This window comes from Gorilla gorilla, chromosome 2 (genome assembly GCF_029281585.2).
Source record: "Gorilla gorilla gorilla isolate KB3781 chromosome 2, NHGRI_mGorGor1-v2.1_pri, whole genome shotgun sequence".
In the NCBI taxonomy this organism is placed as follows: domain Eukaryota; kingdom Metazoa; phylum Chordata; class Mammalia; order Primates; family Hominidae; genus Gorilla; species Gorilla gorilla.
Genome location: NC_086017.1, coordinates 158,763,934 through 158,790,451, shown reverse-complemented (window position 1 = coordinate 158,790,451; position 26,518 = coordinate 158,763,934).

Below are 26,518 nucleotides of genomic sequence, written 5' to 3'. Positions count from 1 at the left end.
TCAATAGAGGCAAATGCATTTAACTCATGAAAAATGTTCTCAGGATTTTTACATCTATTTCCAAAAGCCAATTTTAAGCTTTCAGACCACATTTGCAATTATTCTTTAAATAAACTGTTCAGCAAAAATATATATCTATTAAAATTTTCTATATGAATAAAAATGGACTTTCTAATTAATGACCATGAAAAGTCATTCTAATAGTAAAGTAAACCAACATTATTTATATGTTTTAAAAATAAATAAGGCTATATGTGTTTTTTAGACATACTTACATATTTGTAGAAATCGTGTTGGTGTCAAAAATAGAATTGATTTTATTTTAATGTAAAGTATTTTAAAATACAGTCATAGCTCTATTGTTTCTCACATTTTGAAACAAATCATTGTTGTTGCTTCTTTTTGTCCCTTAAACTTTCAGGAAATCTTAGCTATTTCATAGGTGCACCCCACGAAAATTTTTTATATTCAATAAAATCTTGAAAATAAATGGAAAATAAACCTAGACGTTCAAGATAATTTTATTAATCCTGTGGAAACTATTGCATAATAACACAGACAGTATTCAACTTCCCTTGTCAATTTTGAAACTCAGCTATTACTGTTGCTGTCTTAAATTTAGCATCCTTTAAGCTGAAGGGGGGAAAATCAACTTGCAATTTAGACAGTTATCAAATTACCAAAACTAGTGCAGGAACTCTTAATGAGCAAAACCATTAACAATTTTCCGACTGGAGCCCCTGTTCAAATACCTTGGACACCTTGTTAGCACAGAATGAGGTGTTCAATCAAGAGACTGGGAATTGGAAGTACCAGGGCACAGTTTTGAGTGGTGATTACAAGGGCGAGAGGGCGAGTGCCAAAGTAACAGTCTTCTACCCTGCAGGAAGCTGAGAAACCTTCAAGTCTACATTTGTAAATCAGGCCCGATGATTACAGCAGTCACAAGCAAAGAACATATGAAACAATTATTTGCACCATTCTTTCACTGTTTTAATTTGCTCTTAAAATGAACAAGATGATCCCCAGAGTCACTGGCATTTTGTCTTTAGAATTTTAGAGCATGTTCTAGGATTTTTCATGGCACTGTAAGCCAAGGAAAAGACTAAAAGGATAATTTCAAAGAGCATTCCTTTTTTTTTCCTCACAAGCTTTTTTATTGTGCAGCTTTCCTGTAACTTAACATAGACAAAATAGTTTGCAGGAATTTAATTCATTTCAGATATTTTAATTGTTGACTATTTAAAAATAAAATATGTTTGTCACTTATTCGTTTTTAACTTTTGTTTTATTGCCTTTTATTTAAAATGCAGTATCTTAGACATTGAGACTCTTGCATTAAATTCAGCAGGAATAACAGAACATATTTCCAGTTTTTAACTACTTTAATCTGCTCTTTAACCACTGACAGCTCACAAATAATTTACTAAAAAGTTTTTATTTTAGGTTACAGCACTTAAGTTGTCCTTGAAGCTTAATAGTGACACAGTATCAAATGTATTTAAAAGAATATATTTAAGCAAAATATTACTTCTTTAAATAAGCATATTTATCTTAAGTGAAAAAATTGCACTGAAAAAACAAAATTAAACAGAAAACAAAACCTTCCAAATGCAAATACGTGGAATTGATTTTATTGACATTAGGTACATCTTTTTTATGAAGTTGACTATAGACAAATAAAAATTCAAGTGCCATAAAATAAAGTGTTTATAGTTGGAAAAAGGAAACACAAATATATATTTATAATTTTGTTTTATGATACAAAAATCTACTTTTTTAACTTATTAAATATGCACATATTTTTCTCTGAATTGTTTGCAGGATGATGTACTAGATGTTTAGGGGATGGCTTTGCTAATTAGTGACAGACATGAGGATTTATATATAATATTATATTCTATATGTCTGTAATTTTATAAACTTTATTATGAATTAATCTGAAAAAGAATTTTCAAAAGAACTTAAAATTACCAATTAATTTTATTTCATTTTACGAAAGCATATTAAAGGTTAGCTTGTAAGTCTATATTTTCTTCGGTAGATACTGGAAAATAGAAAGCATTTTTAAAAGACTTGGAGCACCTCTGAATTTGAAAACATCATAAGGTTCTGTTTATATAAGCAAGGAAGGAAAATAACACAATTTTAACTACTTATAACTGATTTCTGAAAATTTATTAAATAATATAATTAAATTTATTTTTAAGTAGGTTTATATTTTCCTAGAGAGCCTTCTATTTCCTCTTGACTATTATTTTTGTCAGTGTTTTGCTACATGGTACAATATTGAGGTCCCAGAGTTTGATTTTCTATACTAAATCAATGGTTTAAAATACTGTAAACTCATGTGAGAGATTGCCATGTAATTTTGTAATGTATTGCAATCACATAATTTGTCCCCAAACCCACAGTGATTACTGTTAAATGCTCCTTTTCTCAACTAGTAAAATCTTTTTCATGATTTGCTATCCAAATGTAGAGGGCGCTATTGTTCATGTATTTTGAAAGCGTTTCATAAAGGAAAATACATTTAGCTAATAATTTAGTATTTGTTTTCAAAATGTATCTATAAACTCCAATGGAAGTATCAACGTGTTGTCTGAATTTAAATTTAAAGTAATTGAAAAAGTGTTTATATAGATCAGTAAAATTGCATTTGCCATTAAAGATTTATGCATTTTTAATTATCCCTGAGATCTAATTAATCTATAATTAATTTTAAATATTATGATAACCAGATTTTATAGAAGTATTTCAATTTTTCTCTTATTGTAGTTATGTGGAAGAATAGCCTTGTGCATAGGAGATGCGTGCTGCAAAATTTAGGAGTGTCACTACTTTCAAGCGATTTAGGGAAAAGATAAACTTAATGTAGCAAAAAAATGTTGATTTTGAGTGGAGAACAAGCGAATGTTTACTGTACTGTATTTCAACTTTTTTTGTATGTTAAAATTTTTCAAACTAAAAATTTGCGGGAAATATTCTGATTGCTTATCTCATTCTTAGTTTTTATGTTTATTTTGTTCATTATTTTTCTAAGAAAATATATATGTTAAAAATATTTTACTGAGAACGCTAGTTTCTGTATGCTAAACTTTAATGTAGTTTTTAAATATAAAATGTTATCTTAATTATATTTCTGTCATTAATTTCTTGAGGTTGAATGGGGTCGATAATTTTAGACTAAAAATTTATATTTGCTCATATTTTTACAAAATGTTATGTGAGTAAATATTAATCACTTTTAAATATTTTCTCAAGTATCACAAAATCACGAGTTCACTTTTGTTTCATGACTTTTGTTTGTTTTATGGTTGCTGTAAAGAGCTTAAAAATGAGTCAAACCCCCCCAAAATTATAGTCATTCTTGTTCTAAACACAACATTTAGGTAAGATATTGGTATAGCTTACAAAATGAATTTCAAAAATTTAAATATTTGGATGCATCATTATATCTAAATGCATGGAACAAATGTTACATAAAACTAATCAGTACCTTGCTACTAATAGTACATGCTGTAGAAGAGTTACAATTACAGATTTTAAACACACTAGTTTAGAAAATTCAAACCAGGCGCTAAACATTGATTGTATTCTAAGGTAGTTTTCATTCTTAATTCTTCATATTTAATTTAATACTTTGAATAAACCATTTCAAAATGTTTCTTTTCATGTTACTTATATATTTAATACATCTAAATATATTTTATAAATATTGTAAAGTATCTTATTAAGTTTATTATATTAAAGTCTATATATATACTGAATAGACTTAATAAGAAAATAGTCTCTTTAGTTAAATAAAATCTAGTTAAATAAAAATCACATTTAGAATCATCCAGATTATTGATTGAGTATTTCTTTCCTATTTACATTATTAGGCACTGTGGAAGCATCAATAGCATCTCTTTTTCTTTTTAATCTAGCTTGCAGAAAGAAAGAGGGAGAGAATGTTAGTGACTAGTGTATGTAAATATGTATTCTATGCATAGCCATGAAACTAACTCACCAGAAAAAAAACACAAATATTGCTTGTGGAAAAGTTTTGAATGTAGCTCAGGCATTACTTTTCACCACTTCAAATTATTTTAAAATCAAAATAAGTATGGCAGAAAGCACAAAAAGAAAAAGCAGCTCTTTAAAATAGCTCATAACTTGCAATTTTAAATAGGATATCTGAAACTTTGTCTGGTTAAACTGTATCTAATCTTGCACAAGCAGGCATTGTCTAATTTTTATGGTATCCATGCACGTTCAAGAAGTTTTCCACCTTAAAAACAAGGGAGTAGAGTTGAGAGGGGTAGGGCCAATCCATAACTGAGTAACAGTTGCCTTTTATGTTTGGCAAGTTCTTTGGGACCAAGATACCCCCCAGCCTGACTGACTAGGAGGCTGAGATGCGGTTCGGCCCTGTCTTTATGTCAAATCACTGCCATCAAAACAATGGCTCATATTACATGAAAATCTTGTGCAAATGAGCCATAATGGGAGTGAATGACAATCTTGTAAGACCATGCAGCAGGGTCCTCCTTTGATGTGAAATACTGTTAATCTTTCTCAAACATAGCCCACTAAGTATACTTGGCAAATCCTATATGAGAAAGTCCTTATAGTACAGATTCAGAGATAAACACGCTGTAAGTGAAAAAGACACTAATATAAAGTTCCATGTTGGTCATAAATTTTCATTTACTTCAGTCATTTTTTGGTTGGGGGTTTGTTTTTATGTTCTTAGTGGTTATCATTTTTGTCTAGTCTTTTGAAGGATATTTATACATCACACTTCCTTATTTTAAAATGCTGGTTACAATGGCATTACGAGTGTTGGATATAAATGTTCAATGGCTGATTTTAAAACTATTTTTAAAAGGATCTCTAAGGGTTATAATAATTTGAGAATGTTTGAAAAGCCTTATTTACATAGGCTTTTGTCATTAATCATAGTGGACTCAGACTGATGGCTTCATACTATGTGTGCCATAATATGAAAGAGAAAGGAGAGAGAGAGAGAACTTTCAAGCATGATGTTTTCTATTAGAAAAAAAAAAATGACTTAGGTGTTTCTATTTTTAAGGTAGTTTAAACAGCCATCTAAATATCTCCCAAGGAGTTATAGATCAGCTTTTGGATCACAAAAGGTATTTTCTTTCACGCTCTAATATCAAAAATCAAACTGTTTTGCTGGATATCCAAATATGTAAGGCACATGTCTAATGCAAGCTGAGTCAATCATGGTAATTCAGTGCTGGTAGGAAATATGCCTCTTCAGTTGTGCTCTGCTTTTGAAGTGTTGCCTAAAAATCAGCCTTGGGCTTCAAAGAGAGAGGGATTATAGCCTTTATCCAGCAATTAATATGGCTGGAACTCAGAATGTCAGTGTCTAACCACGATCCTGGCTGGACAGTAGCATAGCAGGAATTCGTTCTTCAAAACTTGGAGTAAATCATAAAAATGAATAAATAGTAAAATGTTATTAATGTGTGGCAGAAAAGAAGAGGGGAAAAAATAAACATTCCACTTCTAATGACCTGCCCATGTTTTTGACATGCAGACAAGCCCTCCCAAAAAAGTGATGTCCCCAGACCTTTAACCAGCCTTATCCACCTAGATCGTTTTAATCTCCCACCAACTGCTAGGCAGAAAGAAGTGCTATTAGAGAGAAAGCTATTCCTTTTGCCTTCTAACATAGATCAGATGACAACCTCTCCAAGTCCCTCCTCTCTATCAGAGTTCAAGGGTTCAAAAATGGTCAGAATGTCAAGCAACAGAAAAGCAGCAGGGTTTTGCAGGAAGAGTTTAAGTACATTAGATTATGCAGAGTAGTCAGAAGAGACACTGGTGTTAGGTTTCATTTTTCATTCTCAATCTTATTTTAAGTGCCCTTTGACAGTAGCCTACAACAGTGATCCCCTTCTGCTACTGAGAGATTATAGAATGCAAGTCCTTAAAATACTATTTATTTCTACTTAATACTCTGGTATATTTGAGGTTGAATATTAAATAACAAAATGTCCGCACCTTTATAGCAATAGATTATTTGGAATTAATATTTCAACATGATGTGTTTATCTTGGTCTGAAGGCAAAGGAGTGTCATCTCTTCCAGGAGTTGTGAACAAAAATTAGGAAAATCTCTCATGAATTTGAGGAAATTCCTCCCTTGGAAAAGGTATGACCCCTCCCCACCATATACCCGGAACCACCAAGCAATCTTGCTTTTTAAAATCTTACACAATTGTTTCTGCATGTTTCTTTACATTTTTTTTTCTACTGACTTGAAAGAAAACCCATATGTAAAGTATTTACAGAAAAGTATCACAGCATCCTGACAGGCTAAGCAATGTGTTTCATTAATAAGCAATGTTTATTGCTCATTATAGAGGTTTTGTGTGGAAGATATTTGAAGAATGAGCACTATAAAATCTAATATTAACAAAAAATTTTAAATATGTAACAGTCTTTTTGATATCATATACATATTTACCCCTAAATCTCACACATAAATATAGAATTGAGATCACAGAGGCATTTAATTTTCTATATTCTTTTTGCACTTATTTTCTTTTTCATATTGCTGTGCATTTCACACTCGTAGCAAAAGGCCTGACAGTGTGTTTTAGTTCCACAGAAAGCTAGAAGAGAAAAACAAGGATGGATGATAAACTAAATAGCTAAGAGAAGGCAAAGTGATGCCCATAGTCCTCATTCTATTGAAAATGGGAGCAGAATGTGTACAAATCTAAGCGGAATCCATTTTTTCCTTTCATTTTTTGCTGCCTTAATGTTGAAGCAGTGTGATTCCCAGGCCCCAGTTCAAGTATCAGGAAGCCCACCACGGCTATATCGCCATAGAATAATAGAGTACTTGGTGTTAAAAAAACAAAACGAGTAAAGGAAAGATAATTCAGGAAACTAGAGAACAAAATTCTTCAGCCATCAGAAAGGAAGAAGAACGTGAAAGAAAACCTGCATTTAACATTTTATCTCATATTTTTTATGATATAAAGTTCCTTGTTAGTACAATATCATTATCCAATAACCTTGAGATTTAGGCAATGTCTACTTATAGAAAGGATACCATGGAATATCTCTACCATGTATTTAGTTATCAGCAGCGTCTAGTTATTAGGTCCAAACTATTTTAAACTAATTTCAAAAGTTCTATACCCTATTCAGAGTTTAAAGTTTCCAGACCCATTCACAATCACTATCCTATTCCCACTTCCATCAATGCCCTCTCAGTGACCCAACAGGTATGAATCTATACATTTATACATATATATAATATAATACATATATATAATATATATAATACATATATAATATATATAATACATATATATTATATATGTATTATATAATATACATATATAATATATATGTATATAATACATATATACATAATGTATATTATATATATACATATATAATATATAATATATAGTACATATATATTCAACTGTATTACTTTGTCAAAAATCTCATCAGATAAAACTGTTCTGTTGTTGTTGTTTGTATGAAATTGGCATTTTCTGTAATAATATGCACTGGAAAATAATTTTTAAAAAATACAACAAATGTTGTTACTGTTTCTTATAAAACTGAGATTTCTGTAGGGTCCTCAATACTTCCCAGCAATCCTGTTTATCATTATCTAGTAAAAACATTTCTAAGTCTTCTCATCTAATATTTTTAATTATTTAACTTAATTTTTTGAACGAGTAATACATTATCATGTGTTGGAAAACCAAAATAAAGAATAAAAATGTGAACAAGTGAAAACTGTTCCTCTTAACCCTCTCTCCACTTATCCAGTTCCCCCGACTCCCCAGTCAGATAACCGTTGTTGTTTTGATATATTCTTTCATTGTGTCTTTACGTATGTATAAGAAATAGAATCAACCACTATAGCCCCTCCTGAAATATATATTTGTGGCTATGTCCCTCACTCTCACCTTTGTCTCACATTTCATTGTCACCACAATGCTCTCATTCCTTACTCATCCACTGACCTACTCTATGTATCTCCTTCTTCTCCTGTTTCCTCCTCTAACATCAGAAAAGCTGCATTTTATCCTAGTGAAGTCCAATTCTTCCACGTGGGGTGAGGCCTTATTATTTCTACTTTCTAAAAAACTTTACTCCTTCAGTTCTTCCTCCTTCTTCCTCCTACATCTCCACTGTCTGCTTCTATATGTTCTGGAGTTGGCTATTTAAATTTGAATGCATTAAAATTGGGTAAAATTCAAAATTTAGTTCCTCAGGTGCACTAGCTATATTTCAAGTGCTTAATAGTCATATGTGGCCAGTTGCTATAGAATTAAACTGCTCAGGTAGAAAACATTCCTACCACTGCAGAAAATTCTATGGGACAGTGTTGTTCTAGAGCATGTTTGAAAAATGATAGAATTTCGTTACTCATTAAGTGTGACCTTGGCCAAGTTTTCTATACTATGCTTCAATTTCTTATGTAGTAAACTGAAAAAAAGAATAGTATCAGTTTTGTAGGTTATTGTATATAAAGAACATATTAAATTGGCTTGAAAAATTTGAACATGAATATAAAGTTGAAGATATAGGTATGGATTCAGAAATAGATATATAAAGATAAAGATATATAAAGATAAAATTATTTCAAAACAATTAGTATTCTCTTTTCCGTAATAAATATCTTAGTCCCACTGAAGCTACCTTTGTGTGTGTGTGTGTGTGTGTGTGTGCACGCACGCACACACGCACGCATTGGGCAATTCTAACACATTGTATTTACATTCCCGAATTCTCATAAGCATAGACCCCCATTTATGTTTCCATTTCACTTTATACATACTTTTATAATAAGTGTTATTGTATAACTTTGTTATACAATATTAAATTAAAGATCATAACTTTGTGTTTTTAGCACCATATAAAGGTCCAGAACACATAATCAGTATTCAGTAAATTTTGTTGAATTGAATTCAATTTAGTTTACAGACATTCAATTAATGTTTTCCGTGTGTGAAAATTTCTCTCACTTCATTTAAGCTATGTTCCCATTTGTATGTTCAAATATCATGTTTTCTTTTCATCATCTGTTCTAGACTTGGTAATCATATGGGTTTTATTGTCTCCTATGTGTTCAAATCTTCATTAGCCCATTTGAAATGCCCTACACTCTTCCAGTTTAAAGATTACTGTGAAAGAGTGTACTTACGGTCAGAAACCTGTACTTGCCTATCGCTAGTAATCAAGATAATTTTATTTTAAAAAAATGTTTGATAGTATTTTGACTTTATTCTGAGAGAATAATTAAAAAGGGAAGAAGAAAAGAACAATAGATAGTAATATAACCATCACTCCTTGCTGTTTGTATAAAGATGTATTTTCCTACTGGATGACTACAGTGAGCTATTTTAAATATGTATTTTTTAAAGTTGTTAATTTTCTCTTTGAATACATATATATATTCAGTACAAATATTTTTAAAATACTAATTATTACATTTTTCAAATTAGAGGGGCCTCTTAATTAATTTAACTATACTCAGAAGTGAATGCTTCATGATTCCCTCATGACACCCTTAGAGCTTTACATATATACTAAACACAAGACAGATACTTGTTAACATTAGTAAGTATTAATGTTAAATGATGTATTATTATATGAAAACCCATTTTTCAGAAACATGAATTTACCCAAAAATAAAATATGTGAATATTCAGTTAAAATTTATTTTTAATCAGCATTTACAATTGAAATTAAGTATTTTTATATACATCTCATTAGCTCTCCAAGATAGTTTATGCCTTTTGGGGTATTGGTATTTTATTCTATGCAAAATTAATTTGTACACAAATTACATATAGGTTGACTACATAAGGAATTGTACGTTTTAAGAGGAGGGTGGGCCGGGTGCGGTGGCTCACGTCTGTAATCCCAGCACTTTGGGAGGCCCAGGCAGGCGGATCACTAGGTCAGGAAATCGAGACCATCCTGGCTAACACGGTGAAACCCCGTCTCTACTAAAAATACAAAAAATTAGCCTGGCGTGGTGGCGGGTGCCTGTAATCCCAGCTATTCCGGAGGCTGAGGCAGGAGAATAACGTGAACCCAAGAGGCGGAGCTTGCAGGGAGCCGAGATCGCCCCACTGCACTCCAGCCTGGGCAACACAGCAAGACTCCGTCTCAAAAAAAAAAAAAAAAAAAAAAGAGGAGGGCTTCGGCCCGGTGCAGTGGCTCACGCCTGTAATCCCAGCACTTTGGGAGGCCCAGGCGGGCGGATCATCTGAGGTCCGGAGTTCAAGACCAGCCTGACCAACATGGAGAAACCCCCGTCTCTACTAAAAATACAAAATTAGCCTGACATGGTGGCGCATGCCTGTAATCCCAGCTACTCGGGAGGCTAAGGCAGGAGAATCTCGAACCTGGGAGGCAGAGGTTGCCGTGAGCCAACATCCCGCCATTACACTCCAGCCTGGGCAACAAGAGCAAAACGCCACCTCAAAAAAATAAATAAATAAAAATAAAAATAAGAGGAGGGCTTCTACCATCAAATAAATCACAGTTTATACATAAAATGGAATACTGAGCAGACTGTAAAGAGAAAGTAGATCACTATAGATAGAAAGGAGATAGAAAACAATCTATAAAATATATTGATAAATATTTTTAAAATTTTGGAAGACAGTGAACAGTTTACTACTACCCATGTAAGAAAAATAGAGATATATCCATACATTTATATGTTTGAGATTATTTAGACTATTCGTGGAATAGAAATTTTGTTCTGTTTGAATTTTTACCGATTTTTTTAAATGCTTTTTCTTTGTCTCATCATCAATGTATTCAGTTTTGCAAGTCATTTTTTTGTTCTTTTTTTTTTTTTTTTTTGACGGAGTCTTGCTCTTGTCACCCAGGCTGGAGTGCAGTGGTGCAATCACGGCTCACTGCAACCTCTGCCTCCCAGGCTCAAGCGATTTCCTGCCTCCACCTCCCGAGTAGCTGGGATTACAGGCTCCCACCAGTATGCTTGGCTAATTTTTGTAGTTTTAGTAGAGACGAGGTTTCACCATGTTGGCCAGGCTGGTCTTGACCTCCTGACCTCAGGTGATTCGCCTGCCTCGGTCCCCCAAAATGCTGGGATTACAGGCCTAAGCCACTGTGCCTGGCCTGGAAGTCTTAAAACAATATCAAGAAAAAGACTTCTACTTTCCATATCTCCTAACCTACTAAATTCTTTTTTCCAAGAACAACGACTTCCTTTGCACATCTATTTTCTTCCATGTTTCTAAATATATGCCTTAGACTTACATTTCATGATCTATCAATTTTATAATTTGTGTATTGACTGTGTTATGGCATCATCTTATATAAACACCTTCTATATCCCCTTTTGTAATTACATACTTCTTAAGATTTACATGTTGTGAGTTATATGCATATTGTTCCTTGCTGAGTCCAATGATAGTCAAACAAGCTATTCTTTTTTCTTACTTGCTTTACGTGTTATGTTTCATAAAGTCAATATTTGCCTGTTTAAAATTATTTTTCTTTTTGTAATGTTTACTTATAGTTAATTCTTCCTAAAATTTCAAACACAGTTATTATACACATCTCAATACCATTTTCTACATGTCAAAGTTAATCAAATTGAGTCAAAATTATTTTCTCCCAGAAATCATCCCCTTTGGGTCCTCTGATTTCTTGTGAAACCTTATCTGATTGCTCTCCAGGCCTATTGCAGAGCTGTTATTTTGGAACTTTCCTTTGTCTCTCTCCCATGAGGGAGCCCATGTCTTTCTCTTCCTTGATTAACTCCCTCTCTTCTAGTGAACAGCAGTACTTGATTGAGAATAAGTGTCTGGAAGATAATTTGCTGAAGCCTTATATGTGCGAAAAAGTCTTTACTCTTACTTGGCCAGAATTTGGCTGCAGATAGATTTTTAGGTTGAAATTGTTTTCATCACATTTTATGTGCTAAGTTCTTGGTAGAACTTTCCAATCTGTTGACCCATGTCCTTCAGTTCTAGGGTATTTTCTTGTATCATATCTCTGTTTTCTCTTTCCTTTTTTTTTGTACTCTTTGTCTTGTGGACTTATAAGTTTTACATGTCTGCCATTGCAGTTAAGGATAGAATGGTGATTAAATATGTGTTTCTAGTCTGCCATGTTTAATTGAATGTACCTATATTATATTTCTGTTCTTCTTGATGTTGGACTTTTTGGAAAGTCTAATTTTCTTTTACTTCCTAGTGTTCGTTTTTTTTTTTTCTGTTTATACTACTATTCCAAATATTTTCCCCATTTAACCTTTCAACACTTCTATTTATATATTTACTTTTTATTCTGAATAGCTCTTTTTCATTCCATGATTTTTTTAAATAACATCCTGTTCTTATTTCATTAAAGTAATAATTTTGTGTCTCTAATCATATAAATTAGTTTTTGTTTTCTTCTGTTTCCTGAATTGCCTCTCATTGTAGTTTACTTTTTATTTGTTTATTTTGGTCTCTGTGTGTTACATTTTCAGCCTCTTCTAACATGTCTAGAGATTCTTACTCCTTCTTTCATATTCAAGAGTAAGTCACCAACAAGTTGGTTAGAGGCTCTGCTTTAGTGAAAAGAGCTTAAAGATGAGTGAAACCACCTTTTCGTTGTAGGAAGGAAACACAAGCATCTTTAACTAGATGCATGCTTGAGTGGAGTGTCTCTGTTGTAGTCAGTCTCCTTGATGGTGAATATCAACCCAGCTGTTAGGAATCTGGTGGCCCCAAGTGAGGTAATTCATCTGGAGATGTCACCATTTCACTTATCTTTCTTACTCCCATGCTGCTCTGTGCCTGGCATCCCAAGTCTCATCTCCTTTTTTGTTGTATCTGGAGCCTCCAAATTCTAATCCTTACCAAGGTTCTGCAGGGCAGGCTGCTGTGCTTCTCATCATTATCATCCTCTGCAAACATGTAGGTTTCCAATCCTTCTACTTTGCTGAGTCAGTTATTGCCATTTCATCTGTTTTTCACCTCCTATAAACCTACTGGTATCCTCTCTGTTATATTTTCTTTTACACTCTTTGTCTTATGGACTTATTTATAAGTTTTACATGTCTGCCATTGCAGTTAAGGATAGAATGATGATAAAATATATGTTTCTAATCTGACATGTTTAATTGAATGTACCTATATCACATTTTAATAAAAATATGCAAGAAGGCCCCAAAAGTTTTTGGAGTGTTCATAATAATGTTCATCACCAAAAAATATTGGGGTAAAGAAATCTTCACAATCTGTGAATATATTAAATTATTTATCTCCAGGAAAATTTGGTGTACAATTAATGTCATAACTAGTAGTATAATAACTCCATACTGACTTTCCCCAAAAGGATGTTTTCAGTATGGACAAATGGTTGTTGTCCTATACCTTCTTACAGAAGTAAAAATTAGTTCAACATTTCCAAAGGACAATTTGAAAATACATCCGAAGAGCATTAAAATAAGCATACTTTCTGATCTAAAGATTATCTTACAGTAATTTATCTAGGAAAACCTCAGTATATGTATCTAGTTAGAAATTATTTGGTTGCAAATCAAATGAAAGTTGATCACAGAAAATCTCCTAGGCCACAGTTACTGGAAAGATGTCAAAGATTCACTGAGCCACAATGTGGCCGAATTGTCTTTCTCTACACCTCTGATTCTGGTTTCTCATGAATAACTCTCCCCAAAATGACAGCATCAGCCTTTCATCTACAGGATCATCTACTTTGGTTCCAGACAACTAAATGACTTACTCTCCATGTCTCAATTTCGATTTCTCAGAGAATAAATCTGATTGGCCTAGTCAAGTCAGCCTTTGTGGTCAGTGCTCAAGAGAGGGTTAGTTGGAAAATCAGAACTAATTCTTCTCAGACTACTAGGGTTGGAGAGTTGTTTTTACAAAGAAGCATGGAGATCTGGAGAAATGTATCTGCACCTCTAACACTCTAGATAGTATCTACAACACTAGCCAACTAGGTGAGTTGGACCATTATACAATGGCTGGTCTATATCCAAAGATTGACTTGAACCATGACTCAAATACCACAAAGGTTGTTTTAATTTTAGTTTGCTATTGATCCAACAAACAAGGGATGCAAAGAATAATCATCAGATTCAGGACATAATTCAGTGGACACATTTCCTAATGCCTTTCTGGATCCTCAGAGTTTTGTCCAAATTTCAAAAGGGTTGGCAGCACTGATAGAGTGAAAAAAACAGACGGGCAAGAAAATCCTAGAGCCTCAGATGCATCCGTTTTTAGTGGCTGTGGCTGGCTGGGGAAGATGAGAGAGAAAAGCAGATAAGCACTTGGGGGCTTACCTTATTGCCAGATAAGAAAAATGTAATGAAGAGTCTATGTAGAACAAAGTGTGTAACAGGACAAGAATACTAATAAATAGTAACTGACAGCAGGCTTAGCATAGACAAGAAAGCTAAGAAAGGGAAGACTATAATCTATGGAGAAAGAAATTGCTATTTGGTTCTAGGTGACTATATTTTTGCAGAAAAAAAAGTATTTCTTTATTTTTTGTTTCTAAAGACAAGTCAGAAATCCAGATTTCTATGTTACACTTCTGGATTTTGAAATGTTGGAAACAATCAAGATTTTTTTAAAACAATATGTAGCCAGGAAAAACACATCTGCTGATAGAATCAGGCCTGCATACAGCTAATTTGTGAGACTGTCTATGCATATTCTAACATGTATACACAAACACACACACACACCCTTTGTAAATGAATATGAATCTTAATTATTCTCCTACGCTAAAACCCAATATAATCAAGAATGAGAAGTTTAGCTTTATATACAAATTTCCTCAAAATCACAGTATGTTAGCATAAGAAAGAATGTGGGATTTCAGTGATCATAACTCCATTATTTTATAGATGAGATAACATGTATAGAAAGTCTTAACAATTTGTTTAAAACTTAAAGACAGTTACCTATCTATCACATTTAATTATTTTGGAATTTTCTTTAAGAGGTAATAAGATTTCTCACATTCTAAGATATAATTCATGTCTAGGTATCATATCTCCACAAGCATTCTAGCTGATTACTATTTCAGTTCAAACTATAATTCATCAGGAAGCTTTATGTTTGTTTCATAAAGCCATCAAAATTATTTCAATGTGCCATCTAGAAGGTTTAATGTAACTATGGCACATAATGGTACCGTGATTATTCTGGATTAAATAACATCAACATTAGCCTTTATTAACTATTGGCAAGGGACCCACCTTTAACCACCCACTTCACTTTACACTTGGAATTCATAAAATGCCGTATTTATTTCAGGGTACATTTGTCCAGGTGATTTCCAAATTCCAACCTTGGTTCTTGTGCCCAGATTTTTTTTAGATCTTTTACTTCACACATTGAAATTTATGGGGCATTTCCCAGTACTCCCTGCTGCATCCCTCATCAGGTCCTGGCTGTCAGGCCACTAGGAAACAAGAAATGAATGCTGGAAAACCCTGTGGCTGTTCTTAACTAAAGAACTACAAACATGACCAAAGTTCTCTGCAAATCCTCCTAGATTGTCAGAAGAAAAATGGCAACAAGCTACATCCATTCAATGAAGCAATATTTTCCTTATTACTTCCAAAGTCTTTTATTTAGCCTCAACAGTATCATATTTGAAATGATTTTATGACTGGGGGCAATACTTGGGTAGCCATCTGTTCTCTCAGATTAGCTGTCAAATGAGTAGAGTGTTTTTAGTCAATGTTTTCAAATTGCTTTAAAATATCAACAAATTCAATATTTGTTCATGGCATTGGTAAGGAATATTTTCATATTTTATTCCCTCAAAAAGTTGGACTTTACAATAATTTAATATTATCTCCATAGTAACAGGTACAAACGAGTAGATTCTAACTGACATTAAAAGAAAAAGAAAAAGCAAAGAAAAGTGGTCAAAATGTCAAGAAGGATTGGGTATACCAGAGCTATTTTTACACTTGCAATTTTAAAAGCAAATCTTTAATTTGGAGATTTCTGCCCATCCACCATTACAAGTCCCTTCAGGGCAATGATCTATCAAGTTCTGACTCTCTTAAACTGTTTGCGCCGGATTCCACATCGATCACACTCACACTTGCTGCACTTTTAACCAGAGAGCCAAGAAGCAATAATTTTCAATTAAGAAACTAGAAGACTTGGGGTTTGATTTATGGTGCATGACTAATTAACAAATAGCTGGCCTAATGAAAATTAAGCTGCTGGTTACTACAAAGATTTAACTTCATTTTCTTCAAAAGAAACTGATATAATCCAGAATGTAATTTATTTCTGGAAGTAAGTAGTATGATGCATTTTAAAAGTCATAGACATGTAAATGAGATAATTATCATTTTTAAGTGACTGGGCTAATTATTGATATTATGATGAATTTTGTATTCAGAGTACATATACACCTGAAATAAAAGATTATCTTTCCTTGGAATAACGATTTACACTTCCTTCTTATGGTATTGGAAGATCTAAAAATATTGCACATACTATAAGTATTGGAGAATCTTTTTCAAAAAGAAGAGAAGTAAAATTAGGTTTAAATTTTTTTTTGAAAATTACTTGATGTAAATTATTCAGAATGAGTAAATGAATTTATAAACATGAAAAATACTATCAAGTGAATGTGACAGTCCATATGTATGTTTTGTATTAATTCCACTTTTTTCTTTGTTTGTTAAATACAGATTTATGAAAGGCAAATGCCTAAAATCATAAAAAAAAGGATGAAGTTTACCTTTGCTCCATAAATAAAACAATTTAATGCTATGTCATGTGTGATGTTCTTTACCCTATTAACTTGGGCTCTTAAAATATTAAAAATCTTGAAAATATTCAGCTTTCTACCCTAGCTTTGCTCTACTCCACCTCTCACATTCTCCTGTGCAAGCAACCTGAACTACCCCATGTTCCCCAAACATCACACTCATTTCCCACCAATCTTTCATCACTTATATAAATCTAATTACTTGTAAACTTCTCAAAAACTGCATCTCCAAATTCTGCCATCTTTCAACTCCAATCTTAGATGTCACATCCTCCACAGAAAAGCAAAAGTTTTCTCTTCATCTTTCCACTACTCTGAAAGGATGTCTCCTTTCTTTTAGGTCCTACAGTATTATAGAATCATCCATAACATCGGAGGCTGTCAATCCTGGCTGCTATGATGGGGACTTGAAATATTATTGTTTTTTATTTGAGTGTTCATTAATGGATATTTTAATTAATTATAATTTACCTAACTGCATGCTTATGTGCACTTTCTAAATGTACATTATACTTCACTAAAATTACTTTAAAATTTTCAGTGTTGTGGCTCCATCCCAAACTAATTAAATCAGAGTCTCTGGGAGATAGAGCTTTGGGCATTGGTGTGTTTTTTAAATGTTCCCCCATATAAGTCCAACATTCAACCAGCTGTTCAGAACCACTGACCTGTCTGATGTCTTAAGAAGGTTATCTACCTTTCTAGAGAGATAGTTGCCATGAATAACTATCCAACCAAGTGTGAATGGATTACCAAAACTGCACAACTCCTAACTATACACATTCTTCCCCAGAGTTTTATGTCTGACCCTTTTCTAGGTGATACACTTGCAATTTGTAATCACTGCATGTTTGTTTCAGCATTGACCAGATGCTCTTAGGGATGCTGATTCCTAAAATGTGATCATGTCTATGAAGTTGACATTATTATAGTATTTGTAATTTTATGGTTCTACTATAGCCTTAAAAGAGGAGAATTTTTTTAAGGCTGCAGTAAGAACTATAAAATTACAAATACTATAATAATATCAACTTCATAGGAATGATCACATTTTAGGAATTTCTTGAGAAATACCTAATGTAGATGACAGATTGATTGGTGCAGCAAACCACCATGGCACGTGTATACCTATGTAATAAACCTGCACGTTCTGTACAGGTATCCCAGAACTTAAAGTACAATAATTTTAAAAAATTCTCCTCTTACTGTGTACTTCTTGATATTAGGAGCTGGCTCACTTTTTTCAAATAGATGTTCACATAGCACTATTTTGATGCTGCTTGGCCAACTCTGAGGCTACCATTAAAAAGAATAGTGAGGTGGCTGGGTGTGGTGGCTCAGGCCTGTAATCCTAGCACTTTGGGAGGCTAAGGTGAGAGGATTGCCTGAGCTTAAGAGATCAAGACCAGCCTGGGCAACATGGTGAAATCCCGTCTCTACTAAAATACAAAAAATTAGCTGGCCATGGCAGTGTGTGCCTGCCCAGCTACTCAGGAGGCTGGGTAGGAGAATTGCTTAAATCTGGAAGGAGGAGATTGCAGTGAGCTGAGATCGTGCCGTTGCACTCCAGCTTGGGCGACAGAGAGTCAGAGTACAGTAAGAAAGATAACAATTTTGTGCCTCTCTATTTTTAACTATGTCTTTGAGATGTCAAAAATATTAGAAACAAACTTCTAATTGTTTAAATTATGATATATTAATGATCAGAAAGCATTTGTTGAAATAGTTTGTCTTTGTGAAATTTATTTTTGCTATTCTCTATATTGCTACCAAATTTCTTCATGCAGATATTAATAAATAAGCTTCCATTGGAATAAAGCATCTCAGTGACAGCTCTCAAATCTATTTGCATTCTACCCTACATCTAATGAACTGTCTCTCTAAAGTACAAACCTAATTGAGTTTCTACCTTATTTCAGAATCTTTACTACATACACATCTCCTAAGTCTTGGCTACTCAAATTGAGGTTTGGGGGCCAGTGGCATGTGTAGAAGCCTGTTGGAAAGGTTGAATTTCAGGCCTCACTCCAGAAAGAAATCAATCAAAATATACGTTTTAATAAGTTGTCCAAGTGAATCATATGCACACAACTTTCAGAAACTCTGACCAACAGAATAGTAAAAGGCCAAGCTCTTCATTATCTGCATCCCATCTGTATCATCCAGCCTTATTTTTACCTCATATTCAAAGTGTTGTCCTAGTCATGCTAGCTCATATAGAGTTTCTGAAGCAAACAAACCTTTTATTTGCACATCCTATTAGCTCTATCTTTTCTTCTTTACCACACGTTCAATTGGTAATTCACCTGCTGAACTTCTCAATTCAACTTATTCTCCTCCTTTTTCAGACAAGAGTATCTCTGACTCCTCAGGTAAAGTTAGGATTTTTTTCTTGTTTGCAAGGCTCTATTTGAAAAGTTATCAAATGGTATTGTAAGGAATATTTGCATTCCTGTTTTTCTTTAGTCTGTGGGTTCCTTGAGAGCAAGAATTACATCTTGTTAAATCCCACATTCCTGGCTGGGCGTGGTGGCTCACGCCTGTAATCCCAGCACTCTGGGAGGCCGAGGCAGACGAATCACCAGGTCAGGATGGCCAACATGGTGAACATGGTGAAACCCCGTCTCTACTAAAAATACAAAAATTAACTGGGCATGGTGGTGCATGCTTGTAATCCTAGCTACTTGGGTGGCTGAGGCATGAAAATCGCTTGAACCCAGGAGGTGGATGTTGCAGTGAGCCAAGATTGTGCCACTGCACTCCAGCCTGGTGACAGAGCGAGACCCAGTCTCAAAAATAATAATCATCATCATCATCCCACATTCTTATCTAACAATATTTTGAACATCAAGAAATGAGTCCTCAAGTACTTTATGAGTGCTGGACAAAAGGCCTAGATGAGACCATTTCTGAAGAAAGACTTTTGCAGAATGTTCCTTTTACACCTTTAAAAGCACTTTGGAGGGAGGTTCCAAGATGGCCAAATACAAACAGCTTCAGTCTGCAGCTCCCAGCATGAGCGATGCAGAAGACGGGTGATTTCTGCATTCCAACTGAGGTACCGGGTTCATCTCATTGGGGCTTGTCAGACAGTGGGTGCAGCCCATGGGGCAGGGCGGGGCATCACCTCACCCAGGAAGAGCAAGGGGTCAGGGAATTCTCTTTCCTAGCAAAGGGAAGCTGTGACAGATGGTACCTGGAAAATCAGGGCACTCCCACCGTAATACTGTGCTTTTCCAACAATCTTAGCAAATGGCACACCAGGAGATTATATCCCGTGCATGGCTCAGAGAGTCCCACAACCGCGGTGCCTTGCTCACTGCTAGCACAGCAGTCTGAGGTCAAACTGCAAGATGGCAGCGAGGCAGGGGGAGGGGTGCCCACCATTGCTGAGGCTTGAGTAGGTAAACAAAGCAGCCAGGAAGCTTGAACTGGGTGGAGCCCACCACAGCTCAAGGAGGCCAGCCTGTCTCTGTAGACTCCACCTCTGGGGGCAGGGCATAGCTGAACAAAAGGCAGCCAAAACTTCTGCAGACTTAAATTGTCCCTGTCTGACAGCTTTGAAGAGAGTAGTGGTTCTCCCAGCACGGAGTTTGAGATCTGAGAACTGACAGACTGCCTCCTCAGGTGGGCCCTTGACCCCTGAGTAGCCTAACTGGGAGACACCTCCCAGTAGAGGCCAACTGACAACTTATACAGCCGGGTGCTCCTCTGAGTTGAAGCTTCCAGAGGAAGGATCAGGCAGCAACATTTGCCGTTCTGCAATATTTGCTGTTCTGCAGCCTCCACTGGTGATACCCAGGAAAACAGGATCTGCGGTGGACCTCCAACAAACTCCAACAGACCTGCAGCTGAGGGTTCTGATTGTTAGAAGGAAAACTAACAAACAGAAAGGACATCCATACAAAAACCCCATCTGTACGTCACCATCATCAAAGACCAAAGGTAGATAAAACCACAAAGATGGGGAGAAACCTGAGCAGAAAAGCTGAAAATTCTAAAAATCAGAGTGCCTCTTCTCCTCCAAAGGAACGTAGCCCCTCGCCAGCAGTGGAACAAAGCTTGATGGAAAATGACTTTGATGAGTTGAGAGAAGAAGGCTTCAGACAATTGGTAATAACAAACTTCTCCGAGCTACAGGAGGAAGTTCAAACCCATTGCAAAGAACCTAAAAACCTTGAAAAAAGAGTAGAAGAATGGCTAACTAGAATAATCAATGTAGAAAAGTCCTTAAATGACCTGATGGAGCTGAAAACCATGGTACAAGAACTACGTGACACATGCACAAGCTTCAGTAGCCGATTCGATCAACTGGAAAAAAGGTTATCAGTGATGGAAGATCAAATGAATGAAATGAAGTGAGAAGAGAAGTTTAGAGAAAAAAGAATAAAAAGAAATGAACAAAGCCTCCAAGAAATATGGGACTATGTGAAAAGACCAAATGTACATCTGATTGGTGTACCTGAAAGTGATGGGGAGAATGGAACCAAGTTGGAAAACATCTTCACAATACTATCCAGGAGAACTTCCCCAACCTATTGAGGCATGCCAACATTCAAATTCAGGAAATACAGAGAATGCCACAAAGATACTCCTCGAGAAGAGCAACTCCAAGACACATAATTGTCAGGTTCAACAACACTGAAATGAAGGAAAAAATGTTAAGAGCAAACAGAGAGAAAGGTTGGGTTACTCACAAAGGGAAGCCCATCAGATTAACAGTGGATCTCTCAGCAGAAAGTCTACAATCCAGAAGAGAGTGGGGGCCAATATTCAACATTCTTAAAGAAAAGAATTTTCAACCCAGAATTTCATATCCTGCCAAACTAAGCTTCATAAGTGAAGGAGAAAGAAAATCCTTTACAGACAAGCAAATGCTGAGAGATTTTGTCACCACCAGGCCTGCCCTAAAAGAGCTCCTGAAGGAAGCACTAAACATGGAAAGGAACAACCAGTACCGGCCACTGCAAAAACATGCCAAATTGTAAAGACCATCAATGCTAGGAAGAAACTGCATCAACTAACTAGCAAAATAACCAGCTAACATCATAATGACAGGGTCAAATTCACACTTAACAATATTAACCTTAAATGTAAATGGGCTAAATGCTCCAATTAAAAGACACAGACTGGCAAATTGGATAAAGAGTCAAGACCCATCAGTGTGCTGTATTCAGGAGACCCATCTCACTTACAGAGATGCACATACGCTCAAAATAAAGGGATGGAGGAAGATCTACCAAGCAAATGGAAAACAAAAAAAAGCAGGGGTTGCAATCCTAGTCTCTGATAAAACAGACTTTAAACCAGCAAAGATCAAAAGAGACAAGGAAGGCCATTACATAATGGTAGAGGGATCAATTCAGCAAGAAGAGCTAACTACCCTAAATATATATGCACCCAATACTGGAGCACCCAGATTCATAAAGCAAGTCCCTAGAGACCTACAAAGAGACTTAGACTCCCACACAAAAATAATGGGAGACTTTAACACCCCACTGTCAACATTAGACAGATCAACGAGATACAAAGTTAACAAGGATATCCAGGAATTGAACTCAACTCTGCACCAAGCCGACCTGATAGACATCTACAGAACTCTCCACCCCAAATCAACAGAATATACATTCTTCTCAGCACCACATCACACTTATTCCAAGATTGACCACATAGTGGAAGTAAAGCACTCCTCAGCAAATGTAAAAGAACAGAAATTATAACAAACTGTCTCTCAGACCACAGTGCAATCAAACTAGAACTCAGGAGTAAGAAACTCACACAAAACCTGTCAACTACCTGGAAACTGAACAACCTGCTCCTGAATGACTACTGGGGACATAACGAAATGAAGACAGAAATAAAGACGTTCTTTGAAACCAATGAGAACAAAGACACAACATACCAGATTCTCTGGGACACATTTAAAGCAGTGTGTAGAAGAAAATTTATAGCACTAAATGCCCACAAGAGAAAGCAGGAAAGATCTAAAACTGACACCCTAATTTCACAATTAAAAGAACTAGAGAAGCAAGAGCAAACACATTCAAAAGCTAGCAGAAGGCAAGAAATAACTGAGATCAGAGCAGAACTGAAGGAGATAGAGACACCAAAAACCTTTCAAAAAATCAATGAATCCAGGAGTTGGTTTTTTGAAAAGATCAACAAAATTGATAGACCACTAGCAAGACTAATAAAGAAGAAAAGAGAGAAGAATCAAATAGATGCAATAAAAAATGATAAAGGGGATATCACCATCAATCCGACAGAAATACAAACTACCATCAGAGAATACTATGAACACCTCTGCACAAACAAACTAGAAAATCTAGAAGAAATGGATACGTTCCTGGACACATACACCCTCCCAAGACTAAACCAGGAAGAAGTTGAATCCCTGAATAGACCAATAACAGGTTCTGAAATTGAGGCAATAATTAATAGCCTACCAACAAAAAAAAGTCCAGGACAAGATGGATTCACAGCCGAATTCTATCAGAGGTACAATGAGGAGCTGGTACCATTCCTTCTGAAACTATTCCAATCAATAGAAAAAGAGGGAATCCTCCCTAATTCATTTTATGAGGCCAACATCATCCGGATACCAAAGCCCGGCAGAGACACAACAAAAAAAGAGAATTTTAGACCAATATCCCTGATGAACATCAATGCAAAAATCCTCAGCAAAATATTGGCAAACCGAATCCAGCAGCACATCAAAAAGCTTATCCACCACGATCAAGTTGGCTTCATCCCTGGGATGCAAGGCTGGTTCAGCATAGGCAAATCAATAAATGCAATCCATGATACAAACAGACCAAAGACAAAAACCACATGATTATCTCAATAGATGCAGAAAAGGCCTTTGACAAAATTCAACAGCCCTTCATGCTAAAACCTCTCAATAAATTAGATATTGATGGGACGTATCTGAAAATAATAAGAGCTATTTATGACAAACCCACAGCCAATATCATACTGAATGGGCAAACACTGGAAGCATTCCCTTTGAAAACTGGCACAAAACAGGGATGCCCTCTCTCACCACTCCTATTCAACATAGTGTTGGAAGTTCTGGCCAGGGCAATCAGGCAAGAGAAAGAAATAAAAGGTACTCAATTAGGAAAAGAGGAAGTCAAATTGTCCCTCTTTCCAGATGACATAACTGTATATTTAGAAAACCCCATCGTCTCAACCCCAAATCTCCTTAAGCTGATAAGCAACTTCAGCAAAGTCTCAGGATACAAAATCAATGTACAAAAACCACAAGCATTCCTATACACCAATAAAAGACAAACAGAGAGCCAAATCACGAGTGAACTCCCATTCACAATTGCTTCAAAGAGAATAAAATACCTAGGAATCCAACTTATAAGGGATGTGAAGGAACTCTTCCAGGAGAACTACAAACCACTGCTCAATGAAATAAAAGAGGACACAAACAAATGGAAGAACATTCCATACTCATGGATAGGAAGAATCAATATTGTGAAAATGGTCATACTGCCCAAGGTAATTTATAGATTCAATGCCATTCCCATCAAGCTACCAATGACTTTCTTCACAGAATTGGAAAAAACTACTTTAAAGTTCATATGGAACCAAAAAAGAGCCCGCATTGCCAAGACAATCCTAAGCCAAAAGAACAAAGTTGGAGGCATCACACTACCTGATTCAAACTATGCTACAAGGCTACAGTAACCAAAACAGCATGGTACTGGTACCAAAACAGAAATGTAGACCAATGGAACAGAATAGAGCCCTCAGAAATAATACCACACATCAACAAACATCTGATCTTTGACAAACCTGAGAAAAACAAGCAGCGGGGAAAGGATTCCCTATTTAATAAATGGTGCTGGGAAAACTGGCTAGCCATATGTAGAAAGCTGAAACTGGATTCCTTCCTTACACCTTATACAAAAATTAATTCAAGATGGAATAAAGACTTAAATGTTGGACCAAAAACCATAAAAACCCTAGAAGAAAACCTAGGCAATATCATTTAGGACATAGGCATGGACAAGGACTTCATGACTAAAACACCAAAAGCAATGGCAACAAAAGCCAAAATTGACAAATGGGATCTAATTAAACTAAAGAGCTTCTGCACAGCAAAAGAAACTACCATCAGAGTGAAAAGGCAACCTACAGAATGGGAGAAAATTTTTACAATCTACCCATCTGACAAAGGGCTAATATCCAGAATCTTCAAAGAACTTAAACAAATTTGCAAGAAAAAATCCAACAATCCCATCAACAAGTGGGTGAAGGCTATGAACAGACACTTCTGAAAAGACATTTATGCAGCCAACAGACACATAAAAAAATGCTCATTATCACTGGCCATCAGAGAAATCCAAACCAAAACCACAATGAGATACCATCTCACACCAGTTAGAATGGCGATCATTAAAAAGTCAGGAAACAACAGGTGCCGGAGAGGATGCGGAGAAACAGGAATGCTTTTACACTGTTGGTGGGAGTGTAAATTAGTTCAGCCATTGTGGAAGACAGTGTGGCGATTCCTCAGGGACCTAGAACTAGAAATACCATTTGACCCAGCCATCCCATTACTGGGTATATATCCAAAGGAATATAAATCATGCTGTTATAAAGACACATGCACACGCATGTTTAATGAGGCACTATTCACAATAGCAAAGACTCGGAACCGACCCAAATGTCCATCAATGATAGACTGAATTAAGAAAATATGGCACATATACACCATGGAATACTATGCAGCCATAAAAAAGGATGAGTTAATGTCCTTTGTAGGGACATGGATGAAGCTGGAAACCATCATTCTCAGCAAACTATCACAAGGACAGAAAACCAAACACTGCATTCTCTCATTCATAGGTGGGAACTGAACAATGAGAACACTTGGACACAGGAAGGGGAACATCACACACCAGGGCCTGTTAATGGAGGTGGGGAGGGGTGGGGAAGGGATAGCATTAGGAGATATACCTAATATAAATGACGAGTTAACGGGTGCAGCACAACAACATGGCACATGTATGTAACAAACTTGCACATTGTGCACATGTACCCTAGAACTTAAAGTATAATAATAATTTTTTAAAAATCACAACAAAAAAATAAAATAAAAAAAGCACTTACATAGAAATTATAGAATCAGAAGTCAATTGGAACATAAATCATTCTCTTTCAAAAAAAGATGATCCATGTTAACCTATGTATATGTTTATTCACAATAATCAATAGATGATTTCTAAATAATATGATTTATTTTCCAATGCAGCCCTCACTGACTTGTATGAGTTACATAAGGCATTTAGCCCAGTGTTGGTTTCAAGTGATCAATAATAGATATATTCTTTATTTAGCCTTCTCTTTAGCTTAAATCTTTCGTGCGGCAGTTAAACTCCCATTGTCTTTGTTCAATGCTTAAGTAAAATGGTAAAAATCTAAAATTAATTTCAAAACTTCATTTTAGTTAAAAGGTAACAGAGTACCCAACAAATTAAAAACTTACTGACTTCTTTTATTTCCTTTGCCAAACCACTTTGGATTGTTTCAAGGCAGAGGTTTTTGTTGTTGTTGTTGTTTTGTTTTGTTTTGTTTTGAAGAACATAGATAACTTTTATACTACAATATTAAATACTATAGAAGATGCACACATACTACACACATACTAAAGTTCTTACTCTGTAAGTCAGTTTGCTTGATGTAGCAGCAGCTACATC